This window comes from Mesoplodon bidens, assembly GCF_964165515.1.
Source record: "Mesoplodon bidens genome assembly, chromosome: 14".
NCBI lineage: Eukaryota > Metazoa > Chordata > Mammalia > Artiodactyla > Ziphiidae > Mesoplodon > Mesoplodon bidens.
In genome coordinates this window covers 20,014,448-20,021,934 of record NC_138170.1, presented here as the reverse complement: position 1 = coordinate 20,021,934, position 7,487 = coordinate 20,014,448, and positions in this window count along the sequence as shown.

The following is a 7,487-nucleotide window of genomic DNA, read 5'->3' as shown; positions in this document are numbered from 1 at the left end:
GTGAATGTCCAAAATATTTTATTTTGCTCAAATGCCATTGTAAATAGCTGGAGGGGAAGCAGCTGTGGGGTATAGTTTAGAAATCTGAACTATTTCAAATGGAATTAAATAAAATTTCTGAATGGTAAAAAAAAAAATCTGGGGAAAACACAAACATTCAAGCCATAGCAGTGGGTGATATTTAATTATTATATAATTTTGTTTTGAGCACAAAATACAAATAATTTCACTATAGAACAGCCTTATCTGTGCCTCTTAGAGTTCTGAACTATTATCACTGTCATAAAAATAGTCTGGGTATTATTCTTGGGATTGTAGAAATAAAGTAATTTAACTCCTGAACTTTAAAAAATTTCTCCTAAAACACCCCCATACTGTCTTAAGCCCTTTAAGTGGGATGGGTGGGCAGGGGACAAAATAAATGATATAGTCTCTGTCCTCAAGGGCCTGACACAGTGTGGAGAACAATGTTAAAGAAAAAACTATTCTAACATCTGTTAAAACAGTAAGAAATATTTTGTTCAAGACTATTGCAACAGGGGAGAAAGATCAAGCTCAACTCAGAATACAGCAAGGACAGGTGAGGATTTAAAGCTAAGGAGGAGGGTGAGGAATCAGGGGGTGGAAATTTACTAAGAGAAGTCATCAAGGGGAGGGGAATTCTTACCAAAATGACCAACAAGATTCTTGCTAAAGGTGGATTAAGAGCTTAGATATCAAACCTGGGAGATGAGGAACTTAATCAAATATCAAGGATGGGAGGATGACTTAGCAGAATTCTTTGTTAAGACTGAGCTGGGCAGGCTGATGACAGGATGGGGATCAAGGTTGAGGCCCATGTGACAGGAGGTCTCAAGGAGCCTGAGTAAAATTTGATGAAGTAAAAAGTCTTTGCCAACAGAAACATGCAAATAAACAGCGACAGGAAAATATGACAAAGAAACAAATGCAGTGATAACAGAAAAGAAAACATTAAAGAGGGAAAGTAAGGAAAAAAGAGAAAGAGAGGGAGGGAGAGAGGGAGAAGGAAAGGAAGAGGAAGAAAGAGAAAGAAAGAAAGAAAGAAAGAAAGAAAGAAAGAAAGAAAGAAAGAAAGAAAGAAAGAAAAAGAAAGAAAGAAAGAAAGAAAGCAGAAGAAAGAAAGAAAGAAGGAAAGAAAGAGAACAATTTTACTAAGTATCATATGGTCCCTCTGAACGTTCTCCTTAAAAGTCTTCTTCCCAGCACATCTCTGTTTCTTGGGCATCTGACAAAAATCAATCTCTCTCTATCTCTCCCTCTTTCTCTCTCAACCCCTGTCTCTGTCTCTCTGTCTCTGTCTCTGTCTGCCTGTCTCTCTCTCTCTCAACGCCCACACACACACACATCTAACCATCATGCACATTCCTCTCTTCACTGCCCCCTGTGCTCACTGGCCATTCCTGCAACCACTCCTTCCACCCAGACTTTCCCAGGACCATTCTCTTCAGGAACCTCCATCTTTTACCATAAATAAATACTTTACTTTCCTCAACTTATAAAATTCTTCATTTCCAAACATTTTTACACACACCCCCACACACACAGCACCCCATGTCTCCAACATCTTCAGATGCAGAAAGGAGTAATTTTAATATTTATAAATGATCAACAAGTATGTTTCTCTAACAGAAACATTGAGTTTGAGGTGCCTTTGGGGATCCACAGGGGAGAGTTCCAGTGAGAGAAGTCAGGAGGCTGCAAGGAGAGAGCAGATAGACTTCCCGGGGGAACACCAGCCTGGAAGGGTGAGTCAGGGCCAAGGGAAAATTTAAAAGGATAAACCCAAAAGGAAGAGAAGAAACAGAACAGAGAGACCACCCTGACACTAAGCAGAGAAGTCAGGCACAAGAAGGACTTAGTTTCCATCAGGTCTGGCCACTGATAGACCAGATCATCACGTGCAGAGGACTTAAGGTGATGGAGACAAGGGATTCAGGGAGGAAGGTGGGGAGTGTGGACAAGCCACGCCCTCCCCAGGCTACACTGCACATGGAAGACAAGACGGGGAGGTGTTTCCTCCTGTGCTGACTTGATTCCACAAGGGAATCAAGGGGAATGAGCTGGCAGGGTAGGAGGCCAAATGCAAGTGAGAGTGAGAAGAGCGTGTGTGGACCAACTTCTCTGAGGCAGGAAAAGACAAACCCTGAAAACCACAGAGACATTGTCTTGGATGGAGGCGGACAGAGTCATACACTCTGCGAGGTCTCTCCAGACCGGTGTACCTAGGTGGGGCCAGAAGTACAGGATGTTTCCACTTGGCTGCTGACCCTCTGAGAGGAGGGTGTGCTCAGCCAAGAAAGGGCTTCATGAGATGGTGGAGGACCTAGAGTGCCGCGGACGGGAACCAGAGTCACTGCATCACTTATCCCCATTGGTGACAATGGGTAGCTCTTCTTTCCAAGACTGTGGTCTAGGAACAAGGACCTAGGATAAGCAACTGCCTTTCAAATGTGGTCTACCTCCCCCCACCCCCTGCTTACCCCTTCTTTGCCCACAAAGCCCCTGAAGGGACAATCTCCCCATCTCCAGCCACTGGAAGCATCTTCCTAAAAATCAAGCCTGAGGATATCATTTCTGTGCTGATAACCTCACCAGCCACACTGCCCACTAGATAAAGAGTCCATTCCAAAGCATCAGATACAAAACCCCATATGACTCGATATGGCTCCCTCATGATTTATCTTGTGTTTCATCCCCAGAGAGACCACCACTGACCATGTGCATAATGACATTCCTCCTCTCTATTCACCACTGCAACAGCAACTATCTCTCTTATTACTCATGTTATATTACTTTGTCTTAGCACACACTACTGTCTGGAAAATATCTTGTTTTATAAACTTCTCCCCTAACTAGAACCAAAGCTCCATGCCAGCAGAACTGAGCCTGTCTTGCAGCCTGCCACTCTCTCAAGGAATAGGGCGTGACTCACACAGGAGTTCAGTAAGTCCTTGTTCAGAATTTATCCACACCGTAGTGAAATTGTTATTTCATATACCATGTCCTCTCACTAGGTTGGGAGCTCCTTAAGAGCAGGGATCCTGTTTCAGAAATCTTATCTCCAAATCCTAGGAAAAGCTTCATGCATAATTTGTAATCAATTCTGTTGTCCAAATAAATGCAAAAGAATTCAGGAGAAGTCAAAATAAATGCATATCAACCTAAGTTTAACCATTAACTTGCTGTGTGACTCTAGTTAGCCTCTCTCTGCACTTCAGTTTTTTCATTTGCAAAATAAATTATTTGGACTGTATCAGTTGTTCCTCCACCTGAGGGTTAGGGGGTCCTAACTTCTGGGGATTAAACTGGAAAATCTGCATTTTTTTTAAAGCTCCTTGACTTGAGAATCATGGGACTTTATTATTTCTAAGATCATCTCAGCTCTAACATTCTGTGATTCCATGCTTGAATTACCAAGCCTATAGAAAATTTTTTACCATGACACCCAGAAGTCTCCAGCCCTCAGGAATTCCTGTCCCAACCTTGAGTGGTCAGATGTTCTGTCCATGATACCCTCACCTACTGGTGTAGGACCTCAGGCTGCCTGGGGCTATTTCTAGGCTACAGCTTGGTCTCTGGAATTATATTTCTCAAATTATCTCCATTACAAGAATCACCCGGGAAGCAAAATGAGAAGACAGAAAAACACACAGCAGGAGAAGGAGCAAGATAAAAACCCACCAGATCTAACAAATGAAGAGGTAATAGGCAGTCTACCTGAAAAAGAATTCAGAATAATGATGGTAAAGATGATCCAAGATTCTATTTCCCAGATCCAAAAACTTTGGAAATAGAATAGACAAAATGCAAGAAACAGTTAACAAGGACCTAGAAGAACTAAAGATGAATCAAGCATCGATTAAAAACACAATACATGAAATAAAAAATACTCTAGATGGGATCAATAGCAGAATAACTGAGGCAGAAGAACGGATAAGTGAGGTGGAAGATAAAATAGTGGAAATAACGGATGCAGAGCAAAATAAAGAAAAAAGAATGAAAAGAACAGAGGACAGTCTCAGAGACCTCTGGGACAACATTAAACGCACCAACATTCGAATTATAGGGGTTCCAGAAGAAGAAGAGAAAAAGAAAGGGACTGAGAAAATATTTGAAGAGATTATAGTTGAAAACTTCCCTAATATGGGAAAGGAAATAGTTAATCAAATCCAGGAGGCACAGAGAGTCCCATACACAGTAAATCCAAGGAGAAATACGCCAAGACACATATTAATCAAACTGTCAAAAATTAAACACAAAGAAATCATATTAAAAGCAGCAAGGCAAAAACAACAAATAACACACAAGGGAACCCCCATCAGGATAACAGCTGATCTCTCAGCAGAAACTCTACAAGCCAGAAGGGAGTGGCAGGACATAATTAAAGTGATGAAGGAGAAAAACCTGCAACCAAGATTACTCTACCCAGCAAGGATCTCATTCAGATTTGATGGAGAAATTAAAACGTTTACAGACAAGCAAAAGCTGAGAGAGTTCAGCACCACCAAACCAGCTTTACAACAAATGCTAAAGGAACTTCTCTAGGCAAGAAACACAACAGAAGTAAAAGACCTACAATAACGATCCCAAAACAATTAAGAAAATGGGAATAGGAACATACATATCGATAATTACCTTAAATGTAAATGGACTAAATGCTCCCACCAAAAGATACAGATTGGCTGAATGGATACAAAAACAAGACCCATATATATGCTGTCTACAAGAGACCCACTTCAGACCTAGAGACACATACAGACTGAAAGTAAGGGGATGGAAAAAGATATTCCATGCAAATGGAAATCAAAAGAAAGCTGGAGTAGAAATTCTCATATCAGACAAAATAGACTTTAAAATAAAGACTACTAGAAGAGACAAAGAAGGACACTACCTAATGATCAAGGGATCGATCCAAGAAGAAGATAAAACAATTGTAAATATTTATGCACCCAACATAGGAGCACCTCAATACATAAGGCAAATACTAACAGCCATAAAAGGAGAAATCGACAGTAACACAATCATAGTAGGGGACTTTAACACCCCACTTTCACCAATGGACAGATCATCCAAAATGAAAATAAATAAGGAAACACAAGCTTTAAATGATACATTAAACAAGATGGACTTAATTGATATTTATAGGACATTCCATCCAAAAACAACAGAATACACATTTTTCTCAAGTGCTCATGGAACATTCTCCAGGATATATCATATCTTGGGTCACAAATCAAGCCTTGGTAAATTTAAGAAAATTGAAATTGTATCAAGTATCTTTTCTGACCACAATGCTATGAGACTAGATATCAATTACAGGAAAAGAGCTGTAAAAAATACAAACACATGGAGGCTAAACAATACACTACTTAATAACGAAGTGATCACTGAAGAAATCAAAGAGGAAATTAAAAAATACCTGGAAACAAATGACAATGGAGACACGACGACCCAAAACCTATGGGATGCAGCAAAAGCAGTTATAAGAGGGAAATTTATAGCAATACAATCCCACCTTAAGAAACAGGAAACATCTCGAATAAACAACCTAACCTTGCACCTAAAGCAATTAGAGAAAGAAGAACAAAAACATCCCAAAGTTAGCAGAAGGAAAGAAATCATAAAAATCAGATCAGAAATAAATGAAAAAGAAATGAAGGAAACGATAGCAAAGATCAATAAAACTAAAAGCTGGTTCTTTGAGAAGATAAACAAAATTGATAAACCATTAGCCAGACTCATCAAGAAAAGAAGGGAGAAGACTCAAATCAATAGAATTAGAAATGAAAAAGGAGAAGTAACAACTGACACTGCAGAAATACAAAAGATCATGAGAGATTACTATAAGCAACTCTATGCCCATAAAATGGACAACCTGGAAGAAATGGACAAATTCTTAGAAATGCACAACCTGCCGAGACTGAACCAGGAAGAAATAGAAAATATGAACAGACCAATCAAAAGCACTGAAATTGAAACTGTGATAAAAAATCTTCCAACAAACAAAAGCCCAGGACCAGATGGCTTCACAGGCGAATTCTATCAAACATTTAGAGAAGAGCTAACACCTATCCTTCTCAAACTCTTCCAAAATATAGCAGAGGGAGGAACACTCCCAAACTCATTCTACGAGGCCACCATCACCTTGATACCAAAACCAGACAAGGATGTCACAAAGAAAGAAAACTACAGGCCAATATCACTGATGAACATAGATGCAAAAATCCTCAACAAAATACTAGCAAACAGAATCCAACAGCACATTAAAAGGATCATACACCATGATCAAGTGGGGTTTATTCCAGGAATGCAAGGATTCTTCAATATACGCAAATCAATCAACGTGATACACCGTATTAACAAATTGAAGGAGAAAAACCATATGATCATCTCAATAGATGCAGAGAAAGCTTTCGACAAAATTCAACACCCATTTATGATAAAAACCCTGCAGAAAGTAGGCATAGAGGGAACTTTCCTCAACATAATAAAGGCCATATATGACAAACCCACAGCCAGCATCGTCCTCAATGGTGAAAAACTGAAACCATTTCCACTAAGATCAGGAACAAGACAAGGTTGCCCACTCTCACCACTCTTATTCAACATAGTTTTGGAAGTTTCAGCCACAGCAATCAGAGAAGAAAAGGAAATAAAAGGAATCCAAATTGGAAAAGAAGAAGTAAAGCTGTCACTGTTTGCAGATGACATGATACTATACATAGAGAATCCTAAAGATGCTACCAGAAAACTACTAGAGCTAATCAATGAATTTGGTAAAGTTGCAGGATACAAAATTAATGCACAGAAATCTCTGGCATTCCTATATACTAATGATGAAAAATCTGAAAGTGAAATCAAGGAAACACTCCCATTTACCATTGCAACAAAAAGAATAAAATATCTAGGAATAAACCTACCTAAGGAGACAAAAGACCTGTATGCAGAAAACTATAAGACACTGATGAAAGAAATTAAAGATGATACAAATAGATGGAGAGATGTACCATGTTCTTGGATTGGAAGAATCAACATTGTGAAAATGACTCTACTACCCAAAGCAATCTACAGATTCAATGCAATCCCTATCAAACTACCACTGGCATTTTTCACAGAACTAGAACAAAAAATTTCACAATTTGTATGGAAACACAAAAGACCCCGAATAGCCAAAGCAATCTTGAGAACGAAAAATGGAGCTGGAGGAATCAGGCTCCCTGACTTCAGACTATACTACAAATCTACAGTAATTAAGACAGTATGGTACTGGCACAAAAACAGAAAGATAGATCAATGGAACAGGATAGAAAGCCCAGAGTTAAACGCACGGACATATGGTCACCTTATCTTTGATAAAGGAGGCAGGAATGTACAGTGGAGAAAGGACAGTCTCTTCAATAAGTGGTGCTGGGAAAACTGGATAGGGACATGTAAAAGTATGAGATTAGATCACTCCCTAACACCAT